The sequence below is a fragment of the Panicum hallii genome, chromosome 5 (assembly GCF_002211085.1).
Source record: "Panicum hallii strain FIL2 chromosome 5, PHallii_v3.1, whole genome shotgun sequence".
Taxonomy (NCBI): Eukaryota; Viridiplantae; Streptophyta; class Magnoliopsida; order Poales; family Poaceae; genus Panicum; species Panicum hallii.
The window spans coordinates 51,135,877-51,149,327 of NC_038046.1; the positions used below are offsets into that span (position 1 = coordinate 51,135,877).

At 43.9% G+C, this 13,451-nt stretch overlaps 1 pseudogene; it reads left to right on the top strand.

Moving 5' to 3' along the window:
- Nucleotides 1–920: 920 nt before the first annotated feature.
- LOC112892926 overlaps nucleotides 921–13,451 on the top strand; it is a 31,105-nt pseudogene continuing 18,574 nt past the window's right edge.

Genomic DNA, 13,451 nt, shown 5'->3' on the forward strand with positions numbered 1-13,451 from the left:
ACTAGCATTGGTTTTCTAAGATTTAGAGTGAAACCAGCAAGCCATGATCCCAACAAATGAGCAACATTAACTGGAGGTTGAATGACAAAAGTGAAAAACAATGCATACCACACAAATTTAGCCACATGACAGTCAAAGAAAAGATGTTGAATGATTTCAGCAGAGCTGCAAAAACAACATCCTCTTTCTCCCTTCCAGTTTCGTTTTAATAAATTGTCCTTTGTGAGGGTGACCCTTCTTTTGAGGTACCACAAAAAGACTTTAATCTTCAGCGGCACCTTCAGTTTCCAAATGGGAGAAACTTCACGCTCATATTCAGCTCGCATCACGTCATTGTACATGGCTTTGACAGAAAAGACAGCTTTACTACATGGTTTCCACTCCCAAACATCCTTTGTATCTGTCAAGTTCACATTAACCAGCGAGGCTACAACCTCTAGCCACATTCTAATTGCAATTCTTGAAACTCTTCGGAATTATAGTCGATGCGTTTCTTATTATTTACTGATTAATTTGTTTTCTCTTGTCAACTGCACATCAAATTGACTGGCACACCTCGAATCTAATTTGCAGAAACTTGCACTGGAAACTCTTAAATCTTAGCATATCGTGCTCCGCAAGATTCACCGTTCAATTTTTACGGCAACAGGACGGAGGTAGTATGTTTGAAATCTTGGAAACTGAAGAAAGTAGGAGCTAACACGGCGTCCATTGCTTGAGTAAGAGTAAAACCCTGTATGTGTAGCGCTATAAACACTCGGCGCTCATAAATTGACCAAGCGCGCCAGGCTGACCCGGGCCCGTCCTGGCCCCGCATTTCAGTGACGAAACGAAGGTGAAGCGCAGAACGGCGGCGCAGAGGCAACGGGCGTGAGGCCAAGCGTCTGGTTGGGTGAAGAAGACCAACCGGCAGACAAAGCGGGGCCTTTCGCTTGCTTGCCTGCCTATATAGGTTGGAGAACGAGGGTTTTCTTTGCCTCGCCTGAAGAAGAACGAGAGGGTTTTGTGAACTCGCCTCTCATCGCCGGCGCCGATGATCTGCGTCGAGGCGCACGAGTAAGCCTTCGCCTTCTTCCTCGATCGTCTGCTCGATCCTCCATTTCTGTTGCGAAAGACCCCTTCTTGCTTTAACCAGTAGCGCCTTCGATTTCTTCGTAGTCCCGGCCCGGCGCAGCAGACGCAGATCATGCGTGCATCTCTCCTGGTTGTGCATGGCGATTCTTTCCCCATTTCTTGTTGTTTAGCTAAGCATGGGCATCTCTCGATAGTATAATATATGCAATTCTTTTATTCGTTTTCTGTTTTTTTTTCCCTTTGGGGGATAACATTATTTTGTGAAATTTTGTGAGTGATGAGTGGCCTCAGGTCGCCAGGTTATTAGTTGCAGTCTTGGAGATGAACACCACGTCACCACAGAGCATATGCATGTTCTCGGTTTCTTTCTTTTTATTTGATTTTTCTCCACTGTTGGATCTCTCCTTGCCAATGTGGTGGGTGTGTGCACGCATGTTCTCTCTAGGTAGGGCAACGAGTCCTGTAGGTGTACAAATTTCGGTGACAACTTAAAGCCCCTCTTGGTTTAGGTACTAAAAATCGATAGGGAAATCTTGAAAGAAAAATCGCTTGAATTTGACTTTTGCTGAAGAGATGGCCTGATGGTGTTTCATTGGTCAATCGGCTCGTTTTTGTTTCTGAAGATTTCTTAGTTGCCTTGCGAAAATAATTTATACGGTGCATAAGCTGCCTCATGAGATGGACGTCCGTTATTTTTATTGTAATATATCTGACTGTTCAGCATATCAGTTAATTTTGCCTCTGATAGGTTCACCATATCAGTTAATTTTGCTACTACTTTGATGTGCTTTCTTTACAGAAATATCTCTTCTTAGATGGAGTCCACCACTAGCAAAGGTGACCCGGGCGAGTTGCAAGTTTCTCAGAGACTCCCAATCTCCAGGCCAGATGATGAATATGGCACAAAAGGGAAGAAAATAAGGCTTCTTACAAACCACTTCAAAGTTTCAGTTCACAGTGCTGATGTTATCTTCCACCACTACCATGTATGTACTGTAGCAATCCCAGTCTGTGGTCTTTTCGTTTCCTGAATTTCTTCAAAGAAGTTCACACACTGCTTTGTTTTATTGCACGTAGGTGAATTTGATGTATGAGAATAATCAACCAGTGGATGGAATGGGTGTGGGTAGAAAAGTGATTGACAAGTTGCAGGAGATCTATGCCTCTGAGCTCACAAATGTGAACTTTGCTTATGTCGGTGACAAGAACCTATTCACGATTGGCGCCCTGCAGCATGTGAAGAATGTGTACACTGTAGTAGTTGAGGATGCTTCATCTGCTAAGTGATCAATCCACCTCTGTTACATGTTTCTCTTATTACTATGATCTTGGGCTATTTGGTCTTAGCTGTGCAATTTTTCGCAATTTCAGGGTTGCAACAAATATGACTCCTGGAGAAAATAGAAGCCCTGGGGGTAGTGACATGGAAAGGATGAAATGGCCGTTCCAGGTACGAATCTTTAAAGTGGAGTTGTCCTTTGCAGGAATGGTTCCGATGGATGCCATTGCCCGAGTCATTAGAGGTCAGGAATCAGAGAACTACGAGGAAGCTATTCGAGTCCTCGACATCATACTGAGGCAAAACTCTGCGAAGAAGTAATATTTACTATCAAGAACTAATTATACAGTTAGAAATTTGTTGTCATGTCACTCTTTTTTAAATGTACCGATACCATATGAAATAACATTGCAAGGAAATTCTCGCTTCACTAATCTGTTTGAATTTTTTTTTATACTTTAGGGGCTGCCTTCTGGTTCGGCAATCCTTTTTTGACAACAGCCTTTCCAATTCAATTGACTTGCATGGTGGAATTAAGGGTTTGCAAGGATATCATTCCAGCTTTCAACTTACTCAAAGTGGTCTCTCACTTAATGTTGGTATGATTATCATCTAGAGGCCTAACTTATCATGATGTTGCAGTTGTGCATGACTATGCTATAAAGCATATGCACCATGATATTGTTCGATGCTACAGATGTGTCTACAACAACAATTGTTAGACCTGGGCCTGTCATTGATTTTCTCCTGTCCAACCAGGATATCAAGGACATTCGTAGAATTGACTGGGGCAAAGTAAGTTACAACCATGCTGTTTCTCATTGTTTTTCATTAATGTGGTAGTCCTAGAAAATTATCTTCTACCACGTTACTTCAATGCTCTAACTTGTCAATTCTTGACACTTTTCAGACTAAGGATGTGTTAAAGAGCTTAAGGATCAAAACCACCCACACAAATGCTAAGTTCAAAATTTTTTATTTGAGTGAGAAGTCTTGCTCTGAACAAACGTGAGACTAAAATAGTTTCAGTTGCAATGGTTTGCCAAAAAAAATAAGGCACCTAGAGCTTGCTTAACATGACTCTCTTATTTAGGTTCTTATGGAAGAAAAGAAATGGCAATAGCTCTGATGCAGTGGAAATAACAGTCTATGAATACTTCAAGCAGCATTGGCATATAGAATTGAAACAATCCGCTCACCTCCCCTGTTTGAATGTGGGAAAACCAAAGCGCTCGAATTATCTACCAATAGAGGTATTTGTGCATTGCTCTTCCTTTTGATATTGTGTAAATGAGAGATTAACACGCTCATGTCATTGAGAATGTAGCTTTGCTATCTGGTTTCACATGTACAAGAAGGCTCTTACTGTACTACAGAGATCCTCGCTGGTTGAAAAATCCCGGAAAAATCCTAGCAAAAGGAAGTCAGATTTATCTTCTGTAAGTTTCGAGAGTTAGACATTTAATCAGCTCACTGCAATAGCCTTGTTTAATTAGACTTTGAACTCTTACCATTATATTCAGGCTCTGGAATGCAGTAACTACAACTCTGATGCCATGCTGAGGTGGTGCGGCATTTTGATCGCTTCAGAGTTTGCTCAAGTTGATGGTAGAATCCTTCGAGCTCCAATGGTTGGTTAAAATTGCCCTGGTGTTATTTTTATAAATATTCTTATGTGATGATCATATGATGCAAATGTTTTATATCTTATCAAATTTTACGTTTGTTAGTTGAAAGCTGGAAATGATAAAGATCTTATTGCACGCAATGGGAGGTGGAACTTCAACAACAAGGTCAGGGTTCTCTTAGTGCTGATACATGCGCACTCTTCAGTATTAATTCCTGTTGCTGATAGCATTTTCTCTATTCTGTTCTTCAGAAGCTCATTGTACCCAAGCAAGTGAATAGATGGCCTGCTGTTAATTTTTCAACGCGGTGGAACGTTCAGGATCTTGTTCAGGGCCTAATTCGTTGTTGTGAAATGAAGGGAATTTTAGGTCCATGTTTATACCTGATATTGTACATCTTTGCATAGTTGTCGACTATATTAACTGTTTGATTTGCAGAAAATTGAACATGCTCGTACAATATTTGAGGAGAGTCTTCAAATGAGGGAGATTCCAGGGACGCCAGAGAACAGGGTGGATAATATGATCAAGCAGATTAAGCAGAGGCTTCCTGGGCTTCCAACTTTTCTCTTATGTGTTCTTCCAATCAGAAAGAACTGTGACATTTATGATTTGCAGCACTAGCTTGCCCTTTATTTAATCAAGCTAACTTTATGCTTGCAGACGAGCTTATTATACCCTTATGTGGACTGCAAACTGTTGTCAATCTAGCCAGGGCCCTGGAAGCGAAAATGTCTTGTGGAATCAGGCATTGTTACACAATGTTTGGCGCTAGAGTATGCGCGCACCAAACTTGATGATCAGTACCTCACAAATGTACTGTTAAAGATAAATGCCAAGGTTTGTAAAGCCATTTGCATTGCAATCTTTAGTATCATGCACATTTTGGTGTTTTGTTTAGCTGGCAACTATTTGAATATGGTTTTTTTTGTCCTCATTTTTCAATCAGCTTGTTGGATTGAATTCGCAACTTCAAATTGAAAGAAACCGTGCCATTCCTCTCGTATCCAGAAATTCAACCATAATCTTCGGTATGGATGTTTCCCACAGAGTTGCAAAAAGTCCAATATACCACCTGTTGCTGCTGTAAATTACATACTTTTGCCTGTACTTGCACTATTTCTGTTAATGAACTACCTATGAAACATTAGGAGCATTGTAACCTATCATTTGTCTATTCATAACATAATATTGTTTTTGCCAATTAAGTTGTTGGTTCCTTGGGGTGGCCTCTCATTTCAAGATACAGAGCTTCTGTGTGCACTCAGTCACCTAGACTAGAGTTGATTGATTCCTTGTTCAAGCCAGAGGGGGGTGAAGATAATGGCCTCATAAGGTGAGTTGCTTCAATCTTCTTTGCTTTATTCAATTAGCAATTTTGGGTATATCTACCTTTAAATCTTCCTAATGAAGTTTTTTGTTTCTTTTGCTCATTGGAACTAGTATTGTTTCAGGGAGCTACTATTAGACTTCTACAGCAGCACTAATCGGCAAAAACCAGAACAAATCATCATTTTTGTGAGAACCGCCCAATTTAATATCATTTTAAGCGAAACCGTCGGTCCTTATCATGAAGATGAGAGTTAACTCGCGCTCGCACCAATGGCGCGCCACAGGTTAACCCACATCTAAATTTCCAAGAACCAACTTAACTTTTCACCGAAAATAATATTAAACCCGGTAGTCCCGGTATGTGCTCCAACATATGCCCAAGATCACGCATATGCACATACCGTCACAAGCTCATACATCACCATTGATCCACAAAGAGCAAATTTTAATACAAAGTTAAGCCATTAACCATTACAACAATGACATAAGGGAAGGTTCCAAATCTGAAATTTAAGGTTCAATAAAGGATACAAGCCTCGGGCTCACAATAACATAGAAGAGATAAAAACCATAAAGTTTAATGTTTATCATGATAACCCCAAGTACGATACGCAACGGAAAATATAACGATAGATAATATTAATAGCGTCTTGCTCAAGGACACCATTGACCATATTGGCCTATTCCTCGCCTGCGCCGGGTTCGGCGGGGTAGAAATAGCCACACACCACTTCCGGCTCACCTGCAACTTAGTATAATAAAGCAACATGAGTACAAAGGTACTCGCAAGACTTACGCGAATAAATAGATCAAGGAAAATGCATATGAAGGCTCACAAAAAGGCTTTAGGGTTAAGTAAATTAAATAAGTATGAGCTCACTAATTCCACCATCTAGCCTCCTAGCATTTTAATTAACTTGCCCAACCCATCTCAAATTTTAGTTAATTAGATAACTCAATTCCTAAGCATCAACAAGAGGGAACGTAACATGCAACCAACCATTCGACCAAAACTTCTACGAAGATTTCGTAGGATAAAGAGCTTGCTCATAACCGAGAGCGCAACAATTCGAATTGATTCATTAACCTTGCAAGGGTGTACAACCTTACCCACACGACACAAGGACCATACGACTCACCCAACCGATCACGTGGGTGAGGGGGTACTCGCATCAACCTTTCCCGACAAGTTGTAACCGTTGAACATCACGCCTAGCTTGCGCGGAGAGTTACCTAGGTCCACCGGGAACACCCCTAAGCCTCTCTACAAAGCCCTACGGCCACGCATCTAGGACCGTGCATCAACGACTAGAACTAGAGGGTAATCGGTTTATCCACCCCATGAATGGATATGTGGTAGTACGATAAGTGCTCAATTTCCAAGGTCATCCACGGACAGTCCTTAATCGGTTCAAGCGGACTAAACCTCCGAGACTCCTTTCTCTAGGCCCTACTTTCCGCTCGAACCTCAAAACCACACTTCCAGAAAGCCCGATCCAAACCAACAACCCGACACCGGACAACATGCTTAAGATAAAAAAAGTGGGTGAAACAAGTGATCCTATTCCAATTTTTCCTACAAGATATCTACCAACTCTAGGCACGACTAAACATTTAGTTAATTAGGTTGCAACTAGCTACGTGTGCCAAGGGCATGGATATACAAAATCAAGAGAGGACATTGCATGAAAATAGGACCAACGATGCAATAGATAAATATTTAACATAAGCATAGATACCCCAAGTGAAATAACTAAATTTAAGCAATTAAGTAGGTCAAGGGATCATGCTTAGCTGCTTGCCTTGGTTCTCTTCTTGTTCAACAACACACTCGGCTCCCGGCTCGGTCTCAACGAAATCGGTGGGCTCAACGGGTGCGTCCTCCGGCGTCTCGATCACTAAAATGCATGAATGAGATGTGTGCATTAGGATGATGCTAATGATATGAAAAGAGTTGGTATGATATGAAATGGAAATGAAGTACCACAAGGAGGCACGCAAGCAAAATACACGAAGCTCGATCAATAATTCAAAATCTAAGCCCGAAGGCGAACTTGCTCACACAACATATAGCAAGAATAAATCATGGTTTTATTTCTGCACACAGGGGATCTCAAGAGGAAATCATGAGAGTTGAAATTGCATCAAGAGCATATTTGTGGAAATACTTATGTTATTTATAAATTTCAGCCGCTAAACTCAAGTTAAATCTTAAAAGATACCCAAAGCATCTCTATAAATTCTCAAAGAATTACTGGAGACAGAGGACATGACAACAAAAGTAATATGAGTGGTTTTAGCATTTTATCAATTTTCTATCAAAAGTTATTCATTTTACAAGTTTGCAGGCAGCAAAACCAAAAATGCATTAAAACCCTATCAAACAGCCTAGGAACATTTACACAAGCTGCACCATGAGATAAAGCATTTCATCAGAAATTTAACAAGATATAGTTTAGCATTTCTAAAGCATCACACAACAAGATTAACAATTGACTTGGTTTAGCATGAATAAACTATAACTCAAGGTATAGGACTCTAACATGCATAAAATTAATTTCTCGAAGTAGATCTATTACAGAGGAGTCAAACAAAACAAATTTCATAATTTTTGGAGATCTACAACAATTTCTATGCAATTTATAAGAATCAGCATGAAATAATGGGGTGAAACGTGGAGCAAAAGGCTAGAGCCACCCGGATCTGGCACTCCCGGGCGCCGACAGGTGGGCCTAGGCTGCCAGCCCCGGGCCGGGCGAAGTCAAGGCCGGCCGCGGCCTTGCCCTGCCACGAGGGGCGCCGGCACGCGCCCACGACGCTGCCCGCGCGCGCGGTCTGCGCGCGCGCACGATGTCGCGGCGGCGACCGACGGAGCGCGGCCACGAGGGGCGAACGGAGCGGGGCAGCGCGCGCACGAGGGGCGCGGCGCGACGGGGAAACTCACCCGCAGCCCCGGCGGGCGGAGTGAGGCGGCGAGCGGCGGCGTGACGGAGCTCGGCGGCGGTGGGAAGAGGCGGACGTGGAGGAGGCTCGAGCGGCGAAGGGGGAAGGCCGGGGAGGGCTTGAATCGAGCGAGGGGATGGAGGAGGTGCTTCGTGCGCGGGGAATCGAGTGGAGGTGGAGTGACGGCGGCGGATTGCGGCGGCGAGCGGCTCGGACTGGGAGAGGAAGAGGCGGCTGGGGTTGGAGAGGAGAGAAAGGGGAACGGGAGCGGTTTGAAGTGGGGAGGGGAAGAGAGAGCGGCGAGCGCGCGGGAGAAACGAAGCGGCGGTAGCCACGCTGGCCCAGCCAGCGGCCGTCGGAGTGTGCCACCGCGCGGGCGCCCAACGGGCAGGCGCAGAGGCATGGGAGGCACAGAGGGGGAGGCTGACGCGTGGGCCCGGGCGCGCGGGAGAGAGAGGAGCTGACGGGTGGGGCCGGGAGAGAAGAGAACAACCAAAAAAATGGAAGGCCAACTTCAAAACTCTAACAAAAATACTTCCCGGGCTCCAAAAATCACCAAATGTTTACTGAAGCAAGATCATACTACCAAGAATATAATGCAACAACAAACACTCAAAAAGACGTCAGAAATTGCCCACAATAAATCATACAAAACTGCAGTTTTCAAACTTTCCAAGAATTTTATGGCTCGGCAGAGACATCGAAAAATTGAGTAAAAATATCTAAAACTCATCATTTGAAATCTAGTATTTGAATAAAATATTTGGGTTCATAGCCACATAGCAATTTTTAAACTTCCTTCACAAGCTACACTCAACAATAACAAGAAAAATTGGGTAACTCATGTCAAAACATGCACATGATGCTTGATTATGCTTGGATGATGCTCATGATGATGTTTTAAATTTTTATCTTGTGCTTTTACATTTTGGGTCGTGACAATTCTCCTCCCTTAAGAAAATCTCGTCCCGAGATTTGGTAGATAGAAATGATAAGGCTTCGGGTGTAAAAGGCCATATTCACCTAGACAAGATAAACATCGAAGGAAGGATGTACAAGGCATGGGTGGTGTGGGAGAAGCTTGAGGACTCACTCATGGAAGAAGAAGTCGGGGTAGTCTTGACGCAAATGATCCTCGCGTTCCCATGTGGCTTCGTCTTCGGAGTGGTTGCTCCATTGAACTTTCACAAACTTCACCATACTTCGTTTTACCTTCCTTTCAACATGATCTAGGATGGCAATAGGATGCTCTTCGTAGGTAAGACCCGCTTGAAGATTGAGTGATTCAAGGTCGATGGCGTCGGTAGGAACACGAAGGCATTTCTTCAATTGCGAGATATGAAACACATTGTGAACGGCGGAAAGTGATTGGGGAAGATCCAATTGATAAGCCACCATTCCAATCCTTTTAGTGACTTGGAAAGGTCCGACGAAACGAGGTGCCAATTTACCCTTAACCCGGAAGCGACGAGTACCCTTGAAAGGAGATACCTTAAGATAAACATAATCACCGACCTTGAAATGGAGTTCACGGCGGCGACGATCGGCATATAGCTTTTGACGGGATTGAGCAATGCGAAGATTTTCGCGAATGATCTTAACTTGGTCTTTGGCATCTTTCACCAAATCCGGGCCAAAGAAAGACCTTTCCCCAGATTCGGACCAATTGATAGGCGTTCTACAACGCCGTCCATAAAGAGCTTCAAAAGGAGACATCTTGATACTTGCTTGATAGCTATTATTATAAGAAAATTCCGCAAACGGCAAACAAGTGGCCCACTTCTTCTCATACACTAGAACACAAGCCCGTAACATATCTTCAAGGATTTGATTCACTCTCTCGGTTTGGCCATCGGTTTGAGGGTGGTAAGCGGTACTATAGGTGAGGTCGGTTCCCATGGCTTCATGAAGACTTCTCCAAAAGTGGGCAACAAATTGAGAACCATGATCGGAGACAATTATTTTAGGAACACCATGAAGACATACAATGCGAGTAAGATATAACTCCGCATATTGCTTGGCTCGATAGGTAGTCTTACCGGAAGAAAATGAGCCGATTTGGTTAAACGGTCAACAATTACCCAAATGGAATCATACCCAAGAATAGTCTTCGGCAACCCGGTGATAAAGTCCATCCCAATATTTTCCCACTTCCATGATGGAATAGGCAAAGGTTGAAGAGTATCGGCCGGTTTGAGATGCACGGCCTTAACCCTTTGGCAAACATCGCACTCGGCGACATATCGAGCGATTTCCCGCTTCATGCAAGTCCACCAAAATCTTTGCTTAAGATCTTGAAACATTTTAGTGCTACCCGGATGAATAGAGAATTGAGAATTATGAGCTTCATCAAGAATTAAACGCCTCAAGTTGTGATCCTTAGGCACGACAATACGTTTCCCAAAGAATAGGACCCCTTGATCATCACAAGAAAAACATTGAGCTTTACCCTCCTTCATTAGTGTACAAATTCGGGCCATACCTTTGTTATTCTTTTGAGCTTCCTTAATTTGATCATAGAGATTGGACTTGATTATAAGAGCACCAAGATAACCTTCCATGACCATTCCCATTTCAAGTTTCCGGAATTCATCACAAAGAGTATGAAGAGGAGGTCCCATGGTCAAACAATTGCATTGGGCCTTGCGGCTTAGTGCATCGGCAACAACATTCGCCTTGCCAGGATGATAGTGAACTTCAAGGTCATAATCTTTGATTAATTCTAGCCATCGACGTTGCCTCATGTTGAGATCGGATTGGGTGAAGATATATTTAAGTCTCTTGTGATCGGTGTAGATATTGCAATGATTACCAAGAAGATAGTGACGCCAAATCTTTAGAGCATGGACCACGGCCGCAAGCTCCAAATCATGGGTGGGATAACTTACTTCATGTCACTTGAGTTGACGAGAGGCATAGGCCACCACTTGGCCTTCTTGCATAAGAACACAACCAAGACCGACGCGAGAGGCGTCACAATAGACATCGAAGTTCTTGTGAATATTTGGTTGAGCTAGAACGGGAGCGGTAGTAAGACGATCTTTAAGAGTTTGAAAGGCTTCTTCACAAGCTTGAGACCATTCGAACTTGACCCCATTTTTCAACAATTCGGTCATAGGCTTGGCAATTTTTGAGAAATTTTCTATGAACCGGCGATAATATCCCGCAAGCCCAAGAAAACTCCGGATATCGGTGATGCTTCGAGGTTGCTTCCAATCAAGAACATCTTGCACCTTGCTAGGATCGACGGCGACGCCATCCTTGGAGAGAATGTGACCAAGAAAGGATACTTTCTCGAGCCAAAACTCGCACTTGCTAAACTTGGCATAGAGACGATGCTTCCGAAGTTTTTGTAACACAATATGGATATGGTGAGCATGATCACCCCGAGTCTTCGAATAGATAAGAATGTCATCAATAAAGATAACCACAAAGATATCGAGTTCCTCCATGAAGATACTATTCATCCAGTACATGAAATACGCCGGGGCGTTGGTGAGGCCAAAGGACATGACGGTGTACTCATAGAGACCATATCTAGTAGAGAAAGCCGTTTTTGGAATATCTTCTTGACAAATTTTAATTTGATGATAACCCAACCTTAGATCAATCTTGGAGAAATAGCAAGCTCCCGATAATTGGTCAAACAAGATATCGATTCGAGGAAGAGTGTACTTATTTTTTACGGTGACCTCATTCAACGGACAGTAATCGACGCACATCCGTAGACTATCATCCTTCTTCTTTACAAAGAGAGCCGGGCATCCCCAAGGAGAGGAGCTCGGACGAATAAAACCCTTATCCAAAAGGACCTTGAGTTGCTCTTTCAATTCTTTTAACTCATTAGGAGGCATACGGTAGGGACGCTTGGAAATGGGAGCCGTCCCGGGCATTAATTCAATAACGAACTCCACCTCACAATCGGGAGGCATGCCCGGTTATTCTTCCGGAAAGACATCCGGATACTCGCAAACCACGGGAATATCTTCCAACACTATGGTTTCGGTACCCGTCAAGGAATAGAGACAAGCTTTCTTTGTGGCGAGAGAGAGAAGAACCCTATCCCCGGAGGGGTGCAAGAGATCGATGGTGCCTGGCCCACATTTGATAACCCCATCATGCTTTCCCAACCAATTCATCCCAAGAATTACATCTAAGCCTAGCTTATCTAGGATGAGGAGATTTGCTCGAAAGGTGGCTCCCTCAATAAGGATTGGGACTTTATCTACAAAGTGTTTTGATATGATTTCCCTACCCGGTGATTCTATGTGGTATGGTTGTGGTAAGGTTTGCATTTGGAGTTTGCTATGCATCATGAACTTCTTGTTAATGAAAGAAAGGGTTGCTCCGGAATCGAAAAGAACGAGGGCGGGATGGGAGTTTATGAGAAGCGTACCCATGAGCACTTCAGCATCATCCGGAACCTCTTCCGCGGTGGTGTAGTTGAGACGGCCACGCTTAGGAGCTTGCGATGGCTTGGCTCCTTGGCGTGGGGCTTGCGGTGGAGGGTTGTTAGGTCTTGGTGCATTGGAGGTGCCGCCTTGCCTTGGAGAAGGACAATATTTGGAGATGTGGCCCGTGCCACCACAATTGTAGCACGGACCCCTTGTAGCGCCGCTTGGGTTGTTCCAAAAGGCATTGGCCGGCCTTGGGGGTTGTCCTTGAGGTGGTTGAGGATGACGTACAACCCACATCGAGCGCGGCGGTTGCGCACCCGGCGCACGAGGTGGGGGAGGTTGAGGCCCCACACGTGGGCGAGATGAGCTACCACCCGCCAAGGTAGGAGCGGGACGCTTATGTTTGGCCTCGAGTCTCTTCATCTTGTGCTCGGCACGGATAGCAATGTTCACCAAGTCATTGAAATCATCAAACTTGGTGGTGGATAACTTGTCTTGTAGCTCTTCCGAGAGGCCGTCATAGAACCTTTCCCGCTTCTTAGCATCAGAGGATACTTCATCGGGTGCATATTGAGATAGAGTATTGAAGGCATTGACATAAGTCATTACATCCCGATGGCCTTGGGTGAGGTTGAGGAATTCCTTCTTCTTGATGTCGATGATACCCTTGGGAATATGGAAAGAGCGAAAAGCCGTCCGAAATTCTTTCCATGTAAAACGGTGATTGGCGGGTTGAGAAGCCTTCCAATTCCGCCACCAAGCCCCTGGGGCATCATGGAGTTGGTGAGCGGCGAATAA